This window comes from Balaenoptera acutorostrata, chromosome 4 (assembly GCF_949987535.1).
Source record: "Balaenoptera acutorostrata chromosome 4, mBalAcu1.1, whole genome shotgun sequence".
Taxonomy (NCBI): Eukaryota; Metazoa; Chordata; class Mammalia; order Artiodactyla; family Balaenopteridae; genus Balaenoptera; species Balaenoptera acutorostrata.
In genome coordinates, this window is record NC_080067.1 from 66,913,737 (window position 1) to 66,939,618 (window position 25,882).

The 25,882-nt window shown below is 38.7% G+C and overlaps 1 protein-coding gene across 3 annotated transcripts in view; it reads right to left on the minus strand.

The window, feature by feature from the left end:
- The window catches only part of MCF2L2 (MCF.2 cell line derived transforming sequence-like 2), a 249,321-nt gene that overhangs the window by 213,162 nt on the left and 10,277 nt on the right, over positions 1-25,882 (minus strand). The window lies entirely within an intron of this gene.

Genomic DNA, 25,882 nt, shown 5'->3' on the forward strand with positions numbered 1-25,882 from the left:
AGCACACTCCATTTTGCTAAATAAAGATGCTCCTTACTGAATAAAAGGTTACAGGTTCCCAAAGCAAAAATTCAAACCTTTCAAGCACAAACCTACAAATGTCCTCTAACCACAAAGAGTGATTTATAAGCACTAAGATTTGCATTCTATCCATTTGGGGAAAGGGTACTAGAGAGAGGGGAAGAAGACTGAGTGGCATCTCTTAGCCTGGGCTGGGAAGGGGAAGGCATTTTCATGCTCTCTCTGCCTACAGTATTATTATCCTCATTTAACGATTTGCCAAGGAACCTCAAAAAATGAACTAGTTATTGTTTCTACAGCAGTTAAACATCAGGTTGGATTAAGGCACAAACCAAATAGCCTTGTATGCTGATGTGAAACAGGTATCACCTATTGTTTTGGCATGGAGCCAGGTTAATGTGATATTCTAATATTGATCAATCAGAAAGTAATATTTGGGAAGCTCCTCCCAGAGCCTTGGTTTCCACTTCTTAGCTTTGGTGTAAAGGTTGCAGGAGACGATGCATACGGAGATGTACGTAGTAGGTGCTAAGTAAACGCTAGTTACATTCATCACTCTGGAAAGACCTTGCCTATATTTGCTTTCTGAAAGTCTCCTAAGGTGGGGGGGGGGCCAGTGCCACTCAAACCCCAAGACGCTTTACAGTGAATTCTACCACTTTTTCTGGAGGAAAGGACTTTCCACTGTGAATTCACTACAAATTCAAAGACCCCTGAATCACTGCTATAGGTATTGCCTCTTACAACCTGCCTGTATACAATGATGACACTGTAGTTATATTTTACGAAAAAAGAAGGGCCTTCTCTGTTAGATACACAAAGTAAAGCCTCTAACAGTAAAAAGATATGAAGTCTGAGATCTGCTTAAAAATATTCCAGAATCCCCTTCTGCCAAAAACATACAGGGAGCAGGAAATGGCGGGCGGGGGTTGGGGGAGATGAAACCAGATTGACAAAATGCGGATAATTGTTGAAACTGGTTGATGGGTCCTTGATAGTTCATTATAAAATTCTTTCGCATATGTTTCAAATTTTCCATAATAAAATTTAAATTACAAATGGATAAGAAAATAGAAAGTTTAAGAAGAAACAGGAGTTACGTAACTGAAGAGTTTTTCAGAACACAATCTCCCAGTGGTCTGGGAAAGTGGCATACTCAAAAATACAGCTGGTTTATTATTTTTCCATACTCAAAATACAGCTGGTTTATTAAGGGACAATGACCCCAAAGAAAAACCAATATCATAAGATGCAATTTATTGTTATTGTACCTCAGTATCTGAGATGGGCTTTAAAGTAAACATTTTAAATTAAAGAGGTAAGATCTGAAAGAAACAACAGAAGTGAGTTAAGCTAACCATCCCCCTCCACGGTCCCATCTTATTTTTTAAATGAAGAAACGGAGAGATTGTGACCTTGCCTGTGGTCACACAATAATTTAAGTGTGGAGCCTGGGTCAGCCCTGGATCACTTGACTCTAAGAGGGCAAACGTGATGGAGCTTCTAGACCCCTGGCCTTGAGAAGCGTTGGCTTCTACCACCCGAGACGTTGACTAGTGTCTCTCATCTTGGGAATCTGTGGAGGATTGTCCAGCCTTCCAACAGAGACATTTTCACCTGCCTCCTGTGGTTACCAAAGGAACAGGACTAAAATCTACGATTCGTTTTTCCAAGAATAGAAATGAGCTTGTTTGCCTTTGGCCCAGATTTTGCTGAGACAGCCTGGCCCCCAGCCAGGGAGTGACATGGTTATCCTTGAAGACTTCCCAGTGAAGGAACCTCATGACCCAACCTGGCCAGCTGCAACAGAGCATGAGGGTTTCTCAGACTCAGCACTGACCCAGTGCATGGAGATGACCTCAGACACACCCAGCTTTTAGTGATGCCTGACACCTGTGGGCCATGCGCAGTTCAGCCTCAGTTATGCTCTGTACCAGAGGAAACACACAGACCAGCCCTTGCTGCTGGCAGGCCCTGCTACCCACTCCTGTTGAGATGGGGTAGGGAGGGGAGTGTAGGAGCTCTCCAGTCTAAAGGAACACCTCCCCCTGCAGTGGGAAGGAAGCTGCCTCAGCCCTACATGCCAAGAGCTGTTTCTGCCAATTTCTAGCTGGGCAACCACAGCAAGAACATGCTGAGCCTCAGCACCCACACGTGTAAAAGGGCTTTTCCTTCTCCAGGAACAGTTGGGCATGGCCAGTGATGACCCACTGAGGTGGTGGTACCTGCTGCACCCTGCAGGCCCCTCGGTCCTGTGTGGAGGCTTCCTGCTTCCTATTTTTGATGCGTGTAGATTAGGGAGAAACTTGTCTCTTTGTAACCCACACAAGGCAAAGCGAAGTAGTATTTGAATTTCAACACAATTTCTATCCTAGGCAAAGTTACAAATAGATCTGGGAAAAACTTGTCCCTTTTCTATCTCTGTGATTATATGTTACCCTGGACCCACAGTTCTAAAACTGCAGGAAGTATCCACAAAGGTCTCCTAGGTGATGGAGTACAGCCCGGCACATCCCATTGGAATTCAGTCGTAGGCAGCAAGAAACACCTCTGTGTTGTCCACCCCCCAAACCCCACACCCCGATCTGAGAGAAATGCGGGCTCTGGGGCAGGATCCTTCCTACTAATTGCATCCTCCTCCTCAGGGCAGAGGGCAGGAAACAGGCTGATAAAAGCTGATGCAGTCTAACTGTTGCAACTAGTAAGGAATAAAGGGCAGTGAAACCCTTAGCCTCTGCTCTTGCTGTTCTGAAATTTCAGTCACACTGGGATTTAAAAGACTCAAGTATGGTCTGAGGGAAAAGGAACCAAAATACTTACTAACTAACTAACTAACTAATTAAACAAACAAACTACTTAATTAATAAATTAAGGGGTAAAAGTATGATCTGACCCAAGAGGGAAGGCAGACCCAAGTTTGACAGATACTGCTGCATTACTATTGAATACTTTGCCCAGGGAATCTGGTGGGCAGAAAGGATGGAAGGGTCGGTTGTTAGCTGAACTAGGAATGGGACCAGGATCTCCACTCAGCCACTGTTCGTGACACTAATGAGAGCACCAGCTGTGAGCCAGCCCTCAGAAGACACTTTACAGATAACTTGTTTAATTAGTTAGACAATGTAAAGGAATGCACCCTAGCACTAAAATGAACCTCCTCCAGCCCACCCTGCCCTCCCACTCCCACAACTAGAACAGATGTGACTGCTGAGAAAACACGTGTGGACCAGAGGCTCTGAAGAATCAGTTGCTGGGGTGGTTCAAAAAGGCACCCTGGGGTCATGCTGTGTTTCACTTCTCTTTCTTATTGGCCAGGTTAGAAAGAACACAAACCCATTTTCCTTCTTCTACTGCGTCCTATGCTACAGCGGTGCTTAACCTGAACCAGAAGACTTAGTATTGAAGTTTGTCCATAAATTAACATTGAGTAAGAGGCACTTGAAAAGCAGATGGAAGAATTTTTTAAGGAGAAATTTAGAAGATTTTAAAAACCAAGAACACTAAAAAATGTCCAACTGGGCTTCCCTGGTGGTGCAGTGGATAGGCGTCTGCCTGCCCGTGCAGGGGGACATGGGTTCGATCCCTGGTCCGGGAGGATCCCACATGCCGCGGAGCAGCTAGGCCTGTGCGCCACAACTGCTGAGCCTGTGCTCTAGAGCCCACGAGCCACAACTACTGAAACCCGCGTGCCTAGAGCCTGCACTCCGCAACAAGAGAAGCCACCGCAATGAGAAGTCCGCGCACCACAGCAAAGAGTAGCCCCTGCTCACCGCAACTAGAGAAAGCCCGCATGCAGCAATGAACACACAATGCAGCCAAAAATAAACAAATACATAATCTTGTCTTAAAAAAAAAATCCAACTTCCTGGTAGTCAAATAATGTAATTAAAACAGCAATAGAATTTCTCATTTCATCCATAAAATAACACACAATGCTGGGGTTCTGTTGGAAAACTAGTACTTCTGCATAGCCTTGGGGAGTGAAGCTGGCAGTGTCCTTTCAGAAAGTAGTTTCACAATATTTTACCCAGTGATTATTGTGTAGATTACATACTAACCCCCCTATATGCATCGTCTTATTTAATCCTCAAAACAACTGTAACAGCAATATGGAACTAGATTTGCAATAGCTGGTCCAAGGTCAAGCAGAACCAGAATTTGAACTCAGCTCATTCTAAACTCCAAAGCCCAACATGGTAACCATTACAATACAGAGCTTCAATACATAGTCATCAAAATCTTCATAACCTTTTACCCATTCATCCTATATCTGGAAATGTATCCTGAGAAAATAACAAAATAAAAACTTTACACATAAAAATGTAGACTGGAATATTATTTATAAGAGTAAATTTAGGGGCTTCCCTGGTGGCGCAGTGGTTGAGAATCTGCCTGCCAATGCAGGGGACACAGGTTCGAGCCCTGGTCTGGGAGGATCCCACATGCCGCGGAGCGGCTGCGCCCGTGAGCCACAATTACTGAGCCTGCGCGTCTGGAGCCTGTGCTCCGCAACAAGAGAGGCTGCGATAGTGAGAGGCCTGCGCACCGCGATGAAGAGTGGCCCCCGCTTGCTGCAACTGGAGAAAGCCCTCACACAGAAACTAAGACCCAACACAGCCATAAAAATAAATTAAAAAATAATAATAATAAATATAAGAATTCCTTCTACTAAAAAAAAAGAGTAAATTTATAAGAAAAAATGGAAGCAATCATGATATAATTATGAATACCATGTCATAGAAAAAGATTTAAGATGTAATTTCAAGAACATAAAAATCACATGTATGGTGAGATTGAAGCCAGGTTCAAAAAGAAAGAGGAAAGCATGTGGTGTGTGTGTGCACATGGGTACAGGCATATGAGAAAGGAACACAAGAAATAGTTGTTTTAGAGTGATGGAATCCTATTTGGTTACTCCCTTTAGTTTACATAGAGAAAAGTATGCTCTGGTAGTGTTTATTTTTTATGCTAATAGGACTTTATTGAAGTATAATTTACATGCAGTACAATGCACAAATATTAAATGTACAGTTTGATGAATTTTGACAAACACATACACTAATGTAACCACTAAACAGATCAAGATATGAAACATTTCCATCACCCCAGGAAGTTTCCTTGTGACCCATGCCCAGGCCCTGTAACCCTCCCTCCCATAAACCTATGTGTTAAAGACCACACGGGTGCCTCTGTCCTCATGACCCAGAACTCAGGGCTGGCAGAACACACAGTACCCTGAACAGCTACTCTCTTAACACCATTGGGGCTCCAGGGAAAGACTTCTCCACATCTCTTGGTCTATATCCTCAAAAGAAAAGGCGAACTGCATCCAAATGCTATGATGGCTTGTGGGCTGTGCCACTGCTGATATCAGGGACAGACACTGCTTCAGAGTGCTGGGAGGATTTGAGCAGCGGAAGTGCTTAAGTAAGAGAAAAGCAAATCAATTAACTTGTCAAATTCTTCCTCTCACATGGCAATGAATGCTGTAGATTCTTTTTTTTTAATTTATTTTTTACACATCTTTATTGGATTATAATTGCTTTACAATGTTGTGTTAGTTTCTGCTGCACAACAAAGTGAATCAGCTATATGTATACCTATACCCCCTCCCTCTTGAGCCTCCCTCTCACCCTCCCCATGTAGATTCTTATATAATGAAATATGTCCAGTTCTACTGAGCATCAACAGTCTCACTTTTTTTCTTCCAATTCATGATGCAAATATATTCAAAATTTGAACTCCTTGAACACAATTGCATTTTACTTAGATCACATTTACTTTAGATCACTGCTCTCAATGGAGCTCAAATTATGCGAAAATCTCAATTATAACAACATAGTGCATTTGCTGACATGAGAAAACAAATTTTATGGGTTAACTAATGCCTTATGGGTTACGGATATTTTTATTACTCATCCAAATTTCAATGGCCCATCAACACAACACTCAGATGCATGCGATAATTCAATTTATTCATCTTTGCTATTTTCTGATTTTTAGTCATATAAAAACCATACCTTTATATACTTTAAATCTTGTTCTTATGGGGGTATGTTTGTCGAGTTAAAAGAATAGTACTTTTTATTTAAATGCCGCATATGGGCCTCTATTTGTACTCTTGCCCCAGGCTCTGCAAATGCCTGTTTAAAATTGCTTTGAGAAGTGATGAGATATTATTAGGCATAAGGATTTCTGGTTTTGAATGCTTATCCAAATCCCTTTTCTTTTTTTATTACAAAAAAAAATGTTTAAGCTTATTAATTTCTGTTGACATCTCACGTGTGCCCTTGCATGAGACAAGCACTGCACCAAGGTGGAAGTTTTTATGCAAAGGGTTTCCTTAGCAACAATAGCTGGAGATGACATTCTCCTGTAGTCCTTCCTAACTCCAGGAGAGGCAAACCAGCTCTGCCGCCTGGGGCATACTGAATAAAAAGCAATCAAAGCCCTGCAGGAAATCAAGAAACTGTGAAAATACCTAATCCCTCCCTCTGTTAAGGCTCTCAAATTTTAGCACTAGGTTTCAAAGTGACCCCACCTGCATTTTAATCAATACAGCCCCAGAGCAGTGCTCTCAAATTACAATGATATATAAATCACCTGTGCTTTAAAATGCAGATTCTGATTTAGCAGGCCTGGGGTGGGGCCAGAGATTCTGCATTTCTAACAAACTCTCTTGATGCTGCTAATTGAACGGAGAAGCAAGCACATATTGAGGTTCCAAGACTTTAGGCCATTCTTGTTCCTTTCCCTTTGCTTACGAAAATGCAGCTCAGGGGAAAAATTTTTTTTAAGTTGTTCCCTAGTGCTTCTCCTATCATTCAATAAAAATAATCATCTGTATGTATGCAAAGTATATTTGAAACTGAGGCCTAGATGGTGTAAACTTTTGGCCTACATTTCCTGCTGTGTTGATTTTAGGATCAGCACCCTGGGAAACAAGCCAACCCCACCTTTAGCACTTCTTTTACCTCTCCTTCCAGCACCCCCAAGCCCTACCCCAGTGCTCAGTGTGGGCCCCTTAATGCAGCGGTCCCCAACCTTTTTGGCACCAGGGACCGGTTTTGTGGCGGCGGGGGTGGAGGCGAGTGGGGAGTGGGGGTAGTGATGGTTCAGGCGGTAAGGCGAGCAATGGAGATCAGCAGATAAAGCTTCGCTTGCTTGCCTGCCGCTCACCTCCTGCTCTGCGGCCCAGTTCCTAACAGGCCTCGGACCGGTCCCGGTCTACAGCCCAGAGGTTGGGCAGCCCTGCCTTAATGCCTATCCTCTCCTCATTCTAGGACCACTCCCAGCCCGGGATTCAGTCAAGTCAGAAGCAATATCTTTGGTAAAACAACAAAATATGGTCTAATGTGATGAGATGAGAAGACTAGTTATGACTAATGCTCATTTGACATGGCATTCTTCCAAAAGTTTCTGCGCTTTCATTTCTTTCTAAAGCTCTTAGAGGAAAAAATATCTTAACAAAGGAATCAAAGTGGTAGGATCTTAGACATTTTAGCAATATGATGGATACACAATTTTATTTTTGCTTAAGAAAAAGCCCTGGAGGCTCTGGCTAAACATTCCTGCCTTCCTCTCTCAGTGTATTCATTCATTCAGGTACTATGGAAGCAGAATGAAAGAAACTGGACTTGCATCCCAGCTCTGCCACTCACCAGCCCCTCCACCTTCAGGTTCTCCCTCTGTGAAATGGGAGTGGATAATAATTAATAATATCTCCTCCTAGAGGGCTGTTGTGAGGATTAATACTACCATTTATTGAGCACTTTCTACCTACTGGGCACTGTGCTACATGATGATGAAATAAAAATCATATTGTAAGGCAAGACAAGAAAAATTTAAACATAAAATTTTTCTCTGCCCTTTGGCCTCCTCCCTCCCTTCTAGTGTGCACTACGCATTAACCAGACCTCCCCAATAGCAGAAATACCTGCTCAACCATAAAGATCAGTTTTTCTTCTTCTGGTGCCAGCCATATAACTCCTTAGAAGATAACATTCCTTTCTCAATCCCGTAAGGGGTCATGATGACCCACCACTCACCTTGTCTGTGCAGACATCTTTGGTGAACTTTATGTAAAATGCCAATATATCATTTCCCTTAAAGATAGCAATTGGTGCAGAACAGACTAGTCAGACCACCTGCGGAGATACTGGGCTGCCCCTAATGGAAGTTCTTAGCTTAAATACTTATTAATGACCTTATTAATATTACTAGCTATATTACTTGTATTCTGCCTATTTTATAAGATTATTGTTTCTAGCATTACCAAATGTGTGACTAGGCGACTTGAAACGACTGACCAAATATATAGTTCTATAAGATCAATGATTATACTAGTGTAACTCTAGATATGGGGAGAAGCAATAAGAGGGAACCATAACAGACTAGTAAGACAGTGGGTCCAGAGGATTCTGGCTATTGTTAGGAGGGCCTAGTCCAGTAATAGCACATTGAGTGGCCTATCCAAAAAATCCACGCCTGATCTAAGAATGAGCATTCTTAGTGTCGTGGGACAAATTGGTCACGAAATGCCTCCCAAACTTTGGTTGGAATTAAGACTGAAAGGGAAGGGACTGTAAAATAAAGAATATTGTCCACCATCCAGTTCTGCAAGAATCAAGTCATTAGCCACTGCTGTCACTGACCAACAATACACTCTGAAAGGAATTCAAGGTGAAGATCAGGATGAGGCACTTTGTGCTCTGGGAAAACCGACAGAACTGGTCCTCAGCTAGTTAAATATTTCCAGAAGAAAATTTTATGAATCTGGTTCTTTCATCTTCCCTTAGAAAAGCACTAAAACCATTAACTCAGAGATCTGTTCCTTGCAAACAAGTAACCTACCAAGATGAGTGGTTGACTGCATGTACCCCTTGATCAAAATCACGTATACACTAGCCTTGCCCCCTCCTTACCTCTTCAGAACAGTTCTCAGAGCTCTCTGAGAGACTGTCTCCTGGGTTATAATCCCCAGGTTGGCATGAATACAAATTTCCATTTCTTTCTTAGATTGACTATTAATTTTTTCATTGACAATGCTTTACATACATTATCTAATTTAATTAAAATAACGTATGAAAGCAATTTGTATATAATAGATTCAACAGAAGCCAATTAAATTTATCATCCAGTTCTTTGAGCCATGATCTCAAGGATACCACAATAGATTTTTCTCAAACACCCGCATTACTGCCACCCACTGGTGATCTGCTTTGAAATGCTGCTCATAAATTCCCCACTGATGTCATGTGACCTCTTTCTCTTTCACCATGAACTAAGTTTGATAGAACTTGTTATGAGCTTGGAAGAACTCAGGAGCAGAAGGGAGATTAGACTTAGACTGAAATATAAATAGGGATGTAGTATATGATAAAAGTGGCATTTCCCATGGGGCCAGAGGGAGATTACAGATTCCCTCACTATCTGATAGTAGAGTATTCCTAGAAACCTTTTGTAAGCCAAAAGGGCGTAAAGCAAAGAGGCAATTACCTCAGTACACATCTTGCTAATAGATGCAAGAAATAAGTCAAGATAAAGCATAGATGCTCACTGACACAGTTCAAAGCTATAGCAGCTTGATGAAGAGATGCTGAGTCTAGTTCCAGGGGAAGGAGCTTGGTGGTACCACTCTGCGTGTGCACTGCCTCCATAATGGCTCACTACTAAACAAATGTTGAACACTTTTCGCTTTTCTCCTAAAAGTGAAAATCCTCTTTGGAGTTCTTTTGGTTAGCAAAAACAGGTACTAACGTACGTCTTTCATAAAAGCAAAATGGCCAAAGCAAACTTTCGAAAAGCAGGGGATACCTGTACTCAGCAAATAGTGCTGAGTGACAAATAGAACTTGGCCATAACAGGACATCAAGTATAGTGATTAAGAGCATGACCTCTGGTGTCACAATGCCTGAGTTCAAACCCTGGCTCTGCCACTTACAGCAGAATAATCTCAAGCAAGTCAATGAATTTCCCTGTGCCTCAGTTTTCCTGATTTGAAAATGAGGGAAATTACAATACATCCACCTAGTATGGTTGTTGTAAGAACTGAGTTAATGTTAGAAAACTTAAGAAAAATTCCCAGTGTATAGTAGGTGCATGTACAGGTATTTTATTATTGTCAACAATGTTAAGTTGTATCCAAATTTCACTTCTTGCATCAAAATAAACTCCAGCCACATTAAATAATGAAACAACAGAATTACTAAAAGAAAATATGGGAGAACATTTTTATAATCCTGGAATTGGAACAGCCTTTCAAAGTATGACAAATCCCAATAAGAGTGATAGATTTACTAATTTGAAAACTACTTTGGCAAGGTAAACACACCTTTAACAAACTCAAAAGAAATGTAACCAACTGGAAAATTTACAGCACATGTGGCTGATAAAAGGTTTATCTCCCTAGAATATAGAGAGCTCTTACAAATTAATAAAATTAACAAGAAATAAGTATAGTGGGCTGGATGGTTCCCCTGCCTTCAAAAAAAAAAAGAAAGAAAGAAGATACAGCCATGTCCTAATCCCCAATACCTGTGAACATGACCTTATTTGGAAAAACGGGTCTTTGAAGACGTGATTAAGGCTCTTGAGAGGAAGAGCCTATTCTGAATTATCCCAGTGAGCCTTGAATGCAATCATATAAGAGAGAGGGAAAGAGAGGAGACCTTATGAAGATGGAGGCAGAGGTTGGAAGGATGCAGCCACAAACCAAGAAACACCTGGAGCCATCAGAGGCTGGAAGAGACCAGAAACTGAATTTCCCCTAGAGCCTCTAGAGGAGCGGGGCAGGTACCTTAGTTTTGGATTTCTGGCCTCTAGAACTATGAGAAAATAAATCTCTGTTTTTTTAAGCCATCAAGTTTGTGGTGATTTGTTACAGCGACCATAGGAAACATACGTCAGCCACAGACTGAGAACAGACAATTCACAGAATACAGCCAGTGAATATATATATATATATATATATATATAATGTTTAACCTCACTAATAAATTAATGTAAATTAAAACAGAATAAGTGCTTTTCTGCCTGATAGACTGGCAATTTTTTTAAAGATAAATAACACAGCGTTGTTAAGACTGTAGGCAAATTTATATAGGTAAAAGTATAAATAGGTACTTTTTTAAAAATGTTGATCAACTTGGAAATATCTGTCAAAATGTTAAATATGCAGTCTTCTGGACAAGAAATTCCATGTCTAGGAATTTAACCTAAGGAAACAGTAACACAAGGGCAAGATAAGTGAGTACTAAGATGTTTATTACAGTATTGTTCCTCTAGGGCAAATGTCCATTAATAGGGGATTGGTTAAATAAAAGATGAAATAGCCACCAACAGAATAATAGGGGACCATTAAATATAGTCAGACAGATCTATATGTACTGACCAGAAAAAAGTTCAAAATGTATTAAGTTTAAAAAAAATAAAGCAAGATACAGAACAGAATGTTATCATTTATGTTAAGTTTATATGTATATATATATATATATATATATATATATATATATATATATATATATATATATACATACGTATGGAGGGACTTATATATTTGAATGTATTTGCGATGAGATACTGAGGCAGAGATGGCTAGCTGCCCACTCAAAATTCACAGTTCCTCTTGCATGCAATAGCACTATCATTGGAAGGTGGCTGCCTGCCTAGAAACTCCATCTCCCACTCACCTGCCCTACCTCCAGTTACCGCCATGTAGCTAGTGAATGCCAAAGGGAGATGAGCAAAAATGATGAGTTGGGGTATTTCAGAAATAGGTGTGTCTTCACCACTGTGTCTTTTCCCTCCTGCAGGCTGCAGGGTGACAACTCTGAGCCAGAGGATGACAGACCCACAAGCCAGAAGCAGGCAGGGTCCCTGAAACACTGAGGGAAAACGGCCACCCGACCAGGGACATTGTATTGGAGTGTATTAATCCAGTGAAATTTAGGGGTTGTTACAGCAGTTGGTGTTACCCTAACTTACAGGCATGCATTCATTTTCTAATATTTTAAGTACATTTTATTCTTCTTTTAAAAAGAAAAAATGGGGGAGATAGCCAGTGAAAAAAACAAACCCTCAACTTCTGACTCTCCCTGAACCCCCAACAATTAAATAATACATGAATCTTGATTAGCATATACTTTAATCAGTGTGTCATCTCTTGAGTTTCATTCCCTTAGCCCCAAGAAATCAGTATTATACCAAGAAGTCGACTGATAGCATTCCATGAATGTAAGATTGCAGTAATGTCAGAAAGGCCATTTAGATACTCATAAAACTTGCATTAAGAGACTCAAACTTTTGTTGTTGTATCGAGTCACAGAATAAAATGACTGACAGCCAAAGTATGTAGGCAAACATTTCACAACCTTTTATAGTGGGAAAAAAAGCAAAGCAACAATAGTATATGTAATGCTATAAGTTTAGAATTCAGAAATCTTCATATTCATCTTTCCTATTACTTCCTCTCCTCACGATCAACAAGACTGTAAACCTCTTATGATTTAACTTTAGTAAAATTAGGGCAATCATTTACACCTGAATTCAAACTTTGTAAGGATTTGTGTGCATGCTCAGGTGAGCACCTATGCGTTTTAAGAATGGAAAGCAAAATCTGATTAACAAGCTGTTCTTTCTTAAGTAGCAAATATATAGTAGCCCTTGCATGAATCGTGTCTCAACCAGAAAGTATACTGGAACAATGAAGAATTTGTTTTAAAAGCATACTTCTCCATTCAATAATTCCCCTCCCTTGAAGAAATAGGTTCTAAGTATAGATAAAGAGTAATGAGAGAGACAAAGACATTTGCTTTAATCACCTTTCCTAGTCTGTGATCTAAGGGGAATAAATGTATTATAATCATTTTCAAGGGAAAAAAAAGGCCGGGAGTTGGGGGATGGGGAGGAATATATCAATAAGCCCATGCATGAAAGCAGCAGTCTTAGAAACAAGTAGCTGCTTCAGCTCTTAGAGCATCTGTCTTATTGTGTTCCAAATACATGTAAGGCATACTTAGAAATGTTGTTCCTTCTCACCCAGCCCACTGAAGGGAAGCGGTTTTCTTTTTTATTCCTAAACCACCAGTCTGTTATCAGCTGATGTGTCTAACATGAAGTCTCAGCATTTCAGATTTAATGCTCTTCTTCAGACTTAACATTTTTCTTCAGGAATATGAATTTTATAATCTGGATTCTCATTTTCATTTTACAAAAGCAATTATATTGGTTATTTTTTAAAAATAAGAAATACAACTAAATAAAAATAAGAAAAGTAAAACTCCTTACCATTCCTTCACCCCAAATTAAATAGTTATCTTACGGGTGTATAATAGTATGTATATATGTATGTATAGACATACATGCTTTTAAAATGGGTTCATACTTACACATTCCATCCTATAACCTGATTTTTTCAAAATATTTGGTTATCTCTTTTTAACATGAATTTTCAATAAATGACTACCTACAATGTTAATAGCTGTTTAATGCTTTAAATTTAAAAAGTCCTTTTTAAACTCCTTAGCAAACTTGAGACAGTATTGCAAAGTAATTTTTTTAATGTAAAATTGGTTAGTTAAACCATTATTCCTCTGAGAATGAGGATGAATAACAAAACATACATAAGAGAAAGGCATCGTTGCTCTCACAGTACCTTTTTTTGCCATATATTCTAGCCTGATGCAACTTCCTAGGAAATGGTGGTAAGCCCTCATCTCTGCCTCTGTGATCCGCACGGAGGTGCAAGGTAAGTATCTAGGGTCTTGCTGCCCACACCTCGTACACCAGGAGGCCATTGGATTCCGGGAATGGTGCCACTGCTCTCTCCTCGTTCCTCTCTCAGCACTGCACCTACATAAATAGGTTTAATCCTTTCTCCTGGCTAATCTCTCTGAAGTTCACTCAAGGGCATGTCGTTGCTGAGAGTTTATCCTCTGGATTAATGAGTGTTCACAGGATTACAGGCCCAAAAGATTACCAGATCTCCTCATTGGGAAACTGGGGAATGAGGAAGTCAGATAGAGAGGGAAATCCTAAAGTTCATGAGAATCAGAATGTTGTTTCTTTTTCAGAGGAATCACATCATAAGATATACATCAGGCCACTGGATATTTAAAATAAGATAATAGACAAGGATAAAAATTTTAAAGGATGCTCTTAAGAAAATGTATTCCAGGCCACAATTCTCACCCCTCTCCAGGTTGCCAAGGAATAAAATCTAGAGAATTAACACTGCAACCAATAGAAGTCACTACCTAAGCAAGCAACATACATTGGCAGAGCAAATGGCAACATTTCAGATCCTGAGATGGGATGTGGAGTATCTCCTGAACTACTTCTAAAGATCAGGTGCAAGTACAATGTCATGATTCTAAATGAAGGATGTTCTTTGCCTATTGTAATCTGACCAAGACCCCACTTAACTATCACTTGAGTTCACCTTTCAGAACTATGCCATGCAGAGTGCTATATTCAGAAAGAGGCTGCTTTTTCTTAATGCATTTTATTTTGGTTCTTCATGCTTAATGTTTTTGCTTATTGATGTTCTGCTCCAAGATTTAAAGAAAGGGCACAATGCAAACTATCCAATAAGTAAGTATACAATAAGTAACTTATCCAATAAGTTCTGTATACAAGCTTCTAATTTTTATTTGTATGATTCAAGCTGACATGTCAGAGTAAGCCTTGCAGTTGGCCAAGGAGAAAACTGGAAAACCTTTTTTCACACACACAAAAAAAACTGTTTACTTTTAAGGAGAGGGTAAAATTTACACATTTTAAAATACTCAAATCTGAAGTATACATTTTAATGAGTTCTGGCAAATGGATACATCCATGTAACCCATACCCTTTTCAAGATATAGAACATTTCCATCTATAGAAAGTACATTCATGTCCCTTCACAGTGAACCCTTGTTCCTAACCCCAAAGCAACCACTGTTATGATTTTTCAGTAGAGACTAGTTTTATCTGTTCAAAAGCCTCATATATTGCAATCATACAGTATATACTCTTTCGTGTCTAGCTTCTTTCCCTCAGGATAATGCTTTTGAGATTCATCCATGTTGCGTGCACCAGTAGTTCATTCATTTTTATTGCTGGGTTGTATCCCATCATATGGATAAGTCAGTTTGTCCACTCTCCTGCTGATAGACATTCAGATTTTTTTTTTTTTCCAGTTTGGGCTGTTAAGAATAAAATTGCTATGAACATTTATGTAAAGGTCTTTGTGTGGACATATATTTGCATTTCTCTTGGATAAATACCTAGGAGCGGTATTGCTGAGTCAAAGCAGAGGTGTATATTTAACTTGTAAGAAACTGCCAAACCTTTTCCAAATTGGTTATATCAAAAGGTTTTAAGATTAGAGGCTGCTCTCTTTAGCAATCCTCAGAGCCAGTTCTTTATTAGTGTTAATTGCATGTAAAGGACTTTAAGAAAATACCTAAATTAAGAAGAAGAAATATTAATTTAAATTTAGATTCTACAACTTAAGAAAGCTCTTTTTTTTCCCTACCGTTAAGTATTGAGAATATGTTGACTCTGACCAAACGCAAAGTCTGAAAGTCTAATACAGGGCAGCAAATAAAGCAGTTTTCAAACAACAGTTTATTACATACAGCCAAACTTCCTCCCAAATGGTTGTACCAGTTTGGATTCCCATCAGCATTATAGAAATGATTCCCCATATGGAGGCTCTTTTTCATACTAAACATTAACTTCTTCAGCCTTTCATTCAGAAGCAAACAGCCATGAATGCTTAGCTGGCATCACACCATCTAGGAACATTAAAACTATCCTTGCTAACCACATAAACCCACAATGGCAGTGTGCATGCAACTGCACACACCCAGTGATGACCCTAATTACACACCTCAGAGATACTGAGGGTTTGGTTACAGACCACTGCAATAAAGTGAATATTGCAATAAAGCTAGTCACATGAATTTTTTAGTTTCCTCATGCATATAAAAGTTATGTTTACACTATACTGTAGCCTATTAAGTGTGCAATAGCATTATGTCTAAAAAAATGTACATGCTTTAAAAAAAATCCTGCTAACATTTTAACCATTATCTGAGCCTTCAGTGAGTCATAATCTTTCTCAAAAGTAACAAAGATCACTGATCACAGATCAGCATAACAAATATAATATAATGAAAAAGTTTGAAATATTGTGAGAATTACCAAAATGGGACACAGAGACATGAAGCGAGCAAATGTTGCTGGAAAAAATGGCGCCAATAGACTTGCTCGACACAGGGTTGCCACAAACCTTCAATTTGTAAAAAAATACAAATATCTATGAAGTGCAATAAAGCTGACTGCAATAAAAAGAGGTATGCCTGTATATCTTTTTGCAGCTTACAGAACTCTAGGGAGAAGCAGACTGTAAAATCTTAGAAACTTTATACATTTGTATCTATTATATAAACAAACTATACAGCTCTTATAATTCCTATATTCCATGCACTGATCTTTATCATTTGACCAAGATCAAGTATCTACTAAAGGACTGTATTTTCTTTATGTTTAACAACAGATTCTGAAATAACTGGGTACTGTACTAGGTAACTCTCCTTAGAAAAGAGCTGATTATTTCAGAAGTAATGGCAATGGGAGATGAATGTTTCCCCCATCTTCTCCCTAAGAAACTACCATTACAGGTATTAAAAAAATAAAAATAAAAAAAAAGCTTTTCTTAGCACTTCTAGGTGGCAGAGTAGGAGGACTACTCCTACTCTGTAGGAGCTCACCTCCCCTCACTAACACATCAAAAATACATCTACATATGGAGCAATTCTCACTGAAAACAAACTGGAGACTGGCAGAAAGACTCTTATACAACCACAGCTGTAAGAAAGATCCACATGGAGCAGGGTAGAAGGGAAGAGAAGGCATCAGGTTGGGACTGCACCCCTGGGAGGGAACACAAGAAAGGAAGGGGGATTACATGGGCTTGGAGATCTGCTCTGGGGACTGACTGGTTTGAACCACATAATGGACATCCCAGCCCTGGGCTCTGACATAGGGAAGACAAGTCCCCTTAGCTGGTTTGAAAACTCCTGGGAACAAGGTGGGAGGAAGCAGATTGAAATTGCCCAGGATTCTGGCTGGTTTCCTATGACTGCCCCAATGACCACACCAGCCCAAGCTGGCCACTCTTGCTCTGTGGTACAGCTCCACACTAGGCAAGAGCTGCCCCAGCTGATGGGAGAGTACAGTTGTGGGGGATGGAGCCAGTTCAGACCCGCCACAGCATCCGAATGGGGCAAGGGCAGCTATTACTGGTGCTCATGGAGAAGGCAGATCCAGAGCAGTCTGAACTCTGACTGATGTGACAGGACCACCCTAGCACACACCCTGGCCAGCACCAGGTGCCCACGCTGGCCCCTCTTGCTCTAGCACTGCTCCCCTCTGGGGCAGAGTTACCAATGCTGGGAGGGAGGAGGAAAGCACACACTTAGAGAAAACAGAACCAGCTCAGACCTAACCCTCAGGGCTTCTGCTCCAGCAATTTGGGATCAGACCCCCACACCCAATAGGGTGGTGAGGGTCACTGAGCAGAGGGGAAGTCCTGCCTCACACCTGGCTCTGGCACACCCTGAGGAAAGATGTGACTTGGGCCCATGTCAGATCCAACTCTCCCACCAAAGCCACTGGGCACATGCAGTGCCCAGTGTAAGGATGCTCCCACACAAGGACACCCCTTCAAGACCAGGATAGATAACTGTTTCACCTAATTTCATAAAGACAGAAAATGTTAAGCAGAATAAGAAGACAGAGGAATTTGTTTCAAATGAACAAACAAAGAAAAAACCTTGAAAAAACAACTAACGAAACATAGATAAATAATTTACCAGATAAACAGTTCAAAGCATTATAATAAGAATGCTAACTGAACTAGGGAGAAGAATAAGTGAACACAGTGGGAATATTAACAAGGAACTAGAAATAAAAAAAGAACCAGTCAGAACTGAAGAATACAATAACTGAAATGAAAAACACACTAGAAGGAATTATCAGCAGACTAGGTGATACAGAAGAGCACATAAGTGATCAGGAAGATAGAATAATGAAAATCACGCAATCAGAACAGCAAAAATAAAAACAAATTTTTAAAATAAGAATAGATTAAGAGACCTCTGGAACAACATCAAGCATAACAATATTCGCATTATAGAAGTCCCAGAAGGAGGAGAGAGAGAAAGGGGTCAAAAATGTATTTGATGAAATTATGGCTGAAAACTTCCCAAACCTGAGGAAGGAAGCAGATATCCAGGTACAAGAAGCAAAGAGTCCCAAACAAGATGAACCCAAGGAGACCTAGACCAAGACATACTGTAATTAAAATGGCAGAAGTTAAAGACAGAATTCTAAAGGCAGCAAGAGAAAAACAAAGTCACATATAAGAGAATCCCCGTAAGACTATCAGCTGATTTTTCTGCAGAAATTCTGTAGGCCAGAAGGGAGTAGCATGACATATTTAAAATGCTGAAAGGGAAAAACCTAAAACCTAGGATACTCTATCCAGCAAGATTATCATTCATAATTGAAGGAGAGATAAAGAACTTCTAGATAAGCAAAAACTAAGAGTTGGCCAATACTAAACTGATACTAAAAGAAATGTTAAAGGGTTTTCTCTAAGTGGAAAAGAAAAGGCTACAACAAGAAGTATGAAGCTATAGAAAAGGAAAAATCCCACTAGTAAAGGCAAATATACAGTGAAGGCTATGGATCAACCACTTAAATAAGCTGGTACAAATATTAGAAGACAAAAAAATTATAAAAATATAACTACAATATATGGTAAAGGGATAAACATGAACATATAAAATATGACATCAAAAACACAAAACATGAGGGGAATAAAAAAAATGTAGATCTTTTAGAATGTGTTTGCACTTAATGACTAACACTTTAAAAAATATATATATAGTTATAGGTCAACATATATAAACTCCATGGTAACCTCAAATAAAAATTCTACAATAGATACACAAAAACTAAAAAGAAAGAAGCACATGCACACCACTCAATAAAATCATCAAACCACAAGGGATGAAAATAAAAGGAAAAGAAAAAGAACAGAGAAGAACTACAACAACAGAACAAGTAGCAAAATGGCAATAAGTACATACCTATCAACAGTCACTTTCAATGTCAATGGACTAAATGCTCCAATCAAAAGACATAGGGTGGCTAATTGGATAAAAAAAACATGGCATCTTCTGCTGCTTACAGGAGATTCACTTCAGAGCTAAAAACACACACAGACTGAAAGTGAGAGGATTTTAAAAGATATTTCATATAAATGGAAACAAGATAGCTGGGCTATCAATACTCATATTAGACAAAATAAGACTTTAAAACAAAGTCTAGGGCTTCCCTAGTGACACAGTGGTTAAGAATCCGTCTGCCAATGCAGGGGACACGGGTTCAAGCCCTGACCCGGGAAGATCCCACATGCCACAGAGCAACTAAGCCCAAGCGCCACAACTACTGAGCCTGCGCTCCAGAGCCCATGAGCCACAACTCCTGAAGCCTGGGCACCTAGAGCCCATGCTCTGCAACAAGAGAAGCCACCACAATGAGAAGCCCGCGCATCACAACGAAGAGTAGCCCCCGCTCACCGCAACTAGATGAAGCTCACGCACAGCAACAAAGACCCAATGCAGCCACAAATAAATAAATTTTTTAAAAAAACAAAGTCTATAACAAAGAACAAAGAAGGGCATTATATAATGATAAAGCAATCAATACAAGAAGAGGATGTAATACTCATTAACATATATGTACCTAATATAGGAGCACCTAAATACATAAAGCAAGTACTAACAGATAGAAAGGGAGATATTAACAATAATACAGTAATAGTAGGGGACTTTAACACCTCACTCACATCAATGGACATTATTATCCAGACAGAAAATCAATAAGGAAACAATACTCTTAAATGGCACATTAGACCCATTGGACTTAATAGATATCTACAGGACATTCCATTCAAAAACAGCAGAATACACATTCTTTTCAAGTGCACATGGAACGTTCTCCAGGATAGATTACATGTTAGTCCACATAACAAGTCTCAACAAATAGAAATTATATCAAGCATTTTTTCTGACCACAATGGTATAAAACTAGAAATCAATTACAGGAAGAAAAATGGGAAAAACACAAACACGTGAAGACTAAACAACATGCTACTAAAAAACCAATGAGTCAATGAAGAAATCAAAGAGGAAGTCAGAAAATACCTCAAGAGAAATGAAAATAAAAACACACCTTTCCAAAATCTATGGGACGCAGCAAAAGCAGTTCTAAGAGGGAAGTTTATAGCAAAGAGGCCTATCTCAAAAAACAAGAAAAATCTCAAATAAACAACTTAACCTACCATCTAAAGGAATTAGAAAAAAAGAACAAACAAAGCCCAAAGTCAGCAGAAGGAAGGAAATAATAAGGATCAGAGAGGAAATAAATAAAATAGAGACTGAAAAAGAAAAGATCAATGAAACCAAGAGCTGGTTTTTTTGAAAAGATAGACAAAATTGATATGCCTTTAGCCAGGTTCATCAAGAAAAAAAAAGAGAGGACCCAAATAAACAAAATAAGAAATGAAAGAGGAGAAATAATAACTGATATAACAGAGATACAAAATATCATAAAAGAATACTACAGTTCTATGTCAACAAATTGGAAAACCTAGAAGAAATGTACAGATTCCTAGAAAAATACAACCTTCCAAGACTGAATCAGGAAGAAATAGATAATCTGAACAGACCAATCACTAGTAGTGAAATTCAATTAGTAATAAAAAAAAAACTGCCAGCAAACTTAAGTCCAGGACTAGATGGCTTCACAGGGGAATTCTACCAAACACAGAAAGAAGAGCAAATACCTATCTTTCTCAAACTGTTCCAAAAAACTGAAGAGGCGGGAACACTCTTAAATTCATTCTACAAGGCCACCATTACCCTGCAGAACGAACTGAAGCCATCTACCTGCCCTTATCTATCAGGGCAAAATGGAGACTGAGAAGTAACCTACAAGCTCAGGGACTTCCCTGGTGGTCCAGTGATTAAGACTCCATGCTCTCAATGCAGGGGGCTTGGGTTCGATCCTTGGTCATGGAAGTAGATCCCGCATGCTGCAACTAAGAGCCCGCACAACGCAACTAAAGATCCACACATGGCAACAAAGATCCCACGTGCCGCAACTAAGACCTGGTGCAGCCAAATAAATAAATAAATAAATAAATAAATTTTTTTAAAGTAATCTACAAGCTCAAGAAGGATTTGAATTATCCATAGCACAAGAGCATCAGGATTATTATTTTACCCGAAGTAAGATCAAAGTCATATTAAAGGGAGAGATATTTTTTCCTTATATACACTAGACTTTGTTTTCTTTTGAAAACAATCAACACACAAATGGCCAGGTGTATTTGCTGAGAAGAGTTTCCCCCAGAGTTGGCCTAGGGCTGAAAGGAATAAAAGGACTTGGTGGTGTTGCTGAGGGCCACCACACTCCCACCCTTTGACAGGGGGCCACAAGACTAAAGACCCTCTCATCTCTCCGATCTTCCCTCACACAGGAGAGCAGGGACACCTCATTCCCTGTGGGTCAGGGAGGAGTGATTTGCCACAACCAATTACATACATGTGGAGGGACCCCTACAGGAAGTGTGCTAAATGGATATGTGGTTCCCATTGGAGAGTGGGACAGGGAGACTTTGACTTTTAACCTCACATTCTTCTGTATTATTTGTGATATACACAAACAGCATGCATAACTTTCATTGGTAAACTAGAAAGGTACTAAAAAAATTATTTTAAACTTATTTTATCTGGGTTACTCATTCCATATACAAAGGTTTCCAACTTGTTCCTCAATAATATTTTTAGAATACTGCCTGACCTTTATAAATTGTATTGATCACTATGGCAAAATGTTGATGGTTGTTGAAGCTGGGTGATGAGTAAGGTTTGTAAGACTATTCTATTTTGTGACATCTTAAAATTTTCATAATTAAAAGCTACCCCCTGGGGCTTCCCTGGTGGCACAGTGGTTAAGAATCCGCCTGCCAATGCAGGGGACACAGGTTCGAGCCCTGGTCCAGGAAGATCCCACATGCCGCAGAGCAACTAAGCCCGTGGGCCACAACTACTGAGCCTGCGCTCTAGAGCCTGCGAGCCACAACTACTGAGCCTACATGCCACAACTACTAAAGCCCACGTGCCTAGAGCCAGTGCTCCGCAACAAGAGAAGCCACCGCAATGAGAAGCCCACGCACTGCAACGAAGAGTAGCCCCCGCTCACTACAACTAGAGAAAGCCCGCATGTAGCAACAAAGACCCAAAGCAGCCAATAAATAAATAAATAAAAATTAGAATAAAAAATAATAAAAAAATAAAAGCTACCCCCAAAGGCTAGTGTAACCTGAGTGAGCTACACAAATGAGATAAGACAGTCTTCCTACTGCCTTCACTGCACATAAGATGCACGTGAGGGGTGGAGCCCCTACACAATACAAAATAATGTGGGCATTATGATTGGGTTTTAAAATTATTTCTGTTAAGTGAATATTAAAATTATATTAAAATGTGGCTTTTAAAACAAACGGCTTGAGCAGAAACAAGTATAAAACCCTCTATATAATATGAACCCAAAGCTAAATACATAATTCTTTCTAATAATACTTTTGACATATTTAGCATTGTTTTGGATCTTCTAACACAGAAACATGAAGTGGAAATAAAAAGTCAAACTACAGTAAACAAAGGGCCAGAGGGAGTTACTACTATTCAGTGATGACATGATTATCAGTCATTACATGACAAATATTTACCAGGTACCTATGTGTTAAACACACACACACACACACACACTCACACATAAACACACACGAGAAAATTGTAGAAGTATTAGACTTTATAGTTCTATAAAAGAGCAGGTTAAAAAAGTAAATATCCCCAAATAAGTATCTTACACTCCAGCAATAACTAGGGAAAAGATTTAGTAAGGAAAAAAAAAAAGATTACATTCACAATAGCAACAACAACAACAACAAAAACACACAAGTTGCCAAGGAATAACCTTAATAAGGAATGAAAGAATCTATATAAAAAGAACAAAAAACTTCAAATACAAAATATTTGAACAAGACATATTTCTAAAAGGAAAAAAATTTTCAAATCTTAAAATGTCAATTCTTCCCAGATTAAGTTATAGTCTTAATAGAATTCTATTCAAAATTACAGTAAATTTGTGGGAATGAAGGGGATTAACAGAATAATTATAAAATTTATTTGAAAGAATTAAAAAGGCTAGAAGAGTTAAGAAAATGTTTTTGAACAAAATGATTGATGGAAAAAGGGAATTTCTCCTAGAAGATATTTAAAGATGTTATGTAGCGATAATAATCCAAACTATGTGGAACTGTTACAAAAATAAAGAGAAGAATAAAAAGGAAGACCCAAAATCAGACTATAAATTCTAACCTAACTTCATATATAAAGAAGGAGGTATCATCAATTAACAAAGGAATATTTAATAAATGCTCCTGAAAAAATTTAGTCTCATATCAGAGACAAAAACATATAGAGATTTAAAATCAAACATTAAATAAAAATAAAGCCATTAAAATACTAGAAAAAACCTGATGATTATCTACTTGTTCTTTATTTGAAGAACGGTATAAAAGCAATAGAAAAAAATCACAAAATAAAAGACCTAAAGATTTGTCTGCACAAAATCTTAAAACCTTTATATGTTGGGACTTCCCTGGTGGCACAGTGGTTAAGAATCTGCCTGCCAATGCAGGGGACAAGGGTTTGATCCTTGGTCTGGGAAGATCCCACATGCCATGGAGCAACTAAGCCCATGTGCCACAACTACTGAGCCTGCATGCCACAGCTACTGAAGCCCACATGCCTAGAGCCCGTACTCCGCAACACGAGAAGCCACTGCAATGAGAAGCCCACGCACCGCAACGAAGAGTAGCCCCCACTCACTGCAATGAGAGAGCCCGCGCGCAGCAACAATGACCCAATGCAGCCAAAAATATTAATTAAAAAAAAACCCTTAATATGTTAAAAGTCATCAAAAGCAAAATTATGAAATAAGGAAAGCGGCGTGGGGATGGGGGTGGTGGTGTGATGAATTGGGAGATTGGGATTGACGTATATACACTAATATGTATGAAATAGATAACTAATGAGAACCTGCTGTATAAAAAAAAAATAAAATTCAAAAAAATTATAAAATAAATAGCAAACTGGAAATTAAAAAATACTTGCTTAAACTTAACAAAGACTTAATATATTTGACATAGAAAAAACCTACACAAAAATATATTGGTCCCAAAGTACACATGAACAAGTCACAAAGCAAAAATTCAAACAGCAAATAAACTTATTAAAAAATCATTCTAGTTCACTAGTAATTTAAAAAAATTTTTAAAGTGGCATACTATGCCACTTTCATCAAACAAGCAAAAATTAAAACAATATCACCAAAGACAGCTAACAACATCGCAGGTATTGTGTCATGCACTTAACATGCATTACTTCAAAACTCTGTCATTTCTCCCATTTGACATATAAGGAAACAGGTGATCACAAACGCTGATAAAGAGATCTGGTGAAATCAAGAACCCCCCTACACTCTGTTGACAGGCCACTAAAATGGTATAAGTTTCCCAGAAGGCAATTCGATCAAAATGTATTTTAAAACTTAGTACTCATATTCTTTGATCTAATAATAACATTTTCTAGAACTCTAGACTTAAAAAAAAGTCTGAAGTGTATGAAATGTGTGCAAAGATTTCTGAACAAAGATAGTCCTTGCATTTAAAAAAATAAATAACACTGAGAAACTGGAAACAATCTGTATGACCAACATTAGGGCAATATTTAAATAAATTACCGTATAACCACATAGTAAAAAATTATAAATACATTAAATTATTGTTTGTGAAGATGTTTTATAATATATGGAATTAATATAATTTAATTAACAAAGCCCGCACGCAGCAACAAAGACCCAATGCAGCCAAAAATAAATAAATAAATAAATAAATTTTTTAAAAAAGAATAAAGCTGCTATAAACATTCACTTACATATTTTGTGTGACCATAAGTTTTCATTTCTCCAGGGGTGGGATTACTGGGTTGTAGAGTAAGTATACATTTAACTTTATATGTAACTGCCAACCATTTTCCAAAGTGGCTGTACCATTTTACATTCCCACCTTCAGTGTGTAAGAGATCCAGACCCTCCTCATTCTTACCATGACCCGGTATTATCATTTTTTAAGCTGCTCTAATAGGTATGCAATTTCCCTGATGATTACTGATGTTGAGCATATTTTCATGTGCTTATTTTCCATCTGTGTATCTTCTTTGGTAAGGCATCCATTCAATTTTTTTTTTTTTTTGCCCATTTTTAACTTGGGTTGTTTGTTTTTTATTTTTCGTTGAGTTTGAGAGTTCTTTATGTATTCTGGATAGAAGTCCTTTGTCAGATATGTGACTCGTATTTTTCCCCCAGTCAGTTAGTTGTCTTTTCATTCTCTAACAGTATCTTTTGCAGAGCTAACATCTTTAATTTTGAGGAAATCCAATTTATCAAATTTTTCTTTCATGAATCATACTTTTGGTGTCTACCTAAGAACTCTGTTCAACCAAGGTTTTACATTTAGGTCCATGATCTACTTTTGAGTTAATTCTTGTATATGGGGTGAGGTATAGGTCAAGGTTCATTCTTTGAATATAGATGCCCAATTGTCCCAGCAACTTTTGTTGAAATTGCCTTTATACTTTTTTCCACTGAATTGCCTTCACACCTTTGTCAAAAA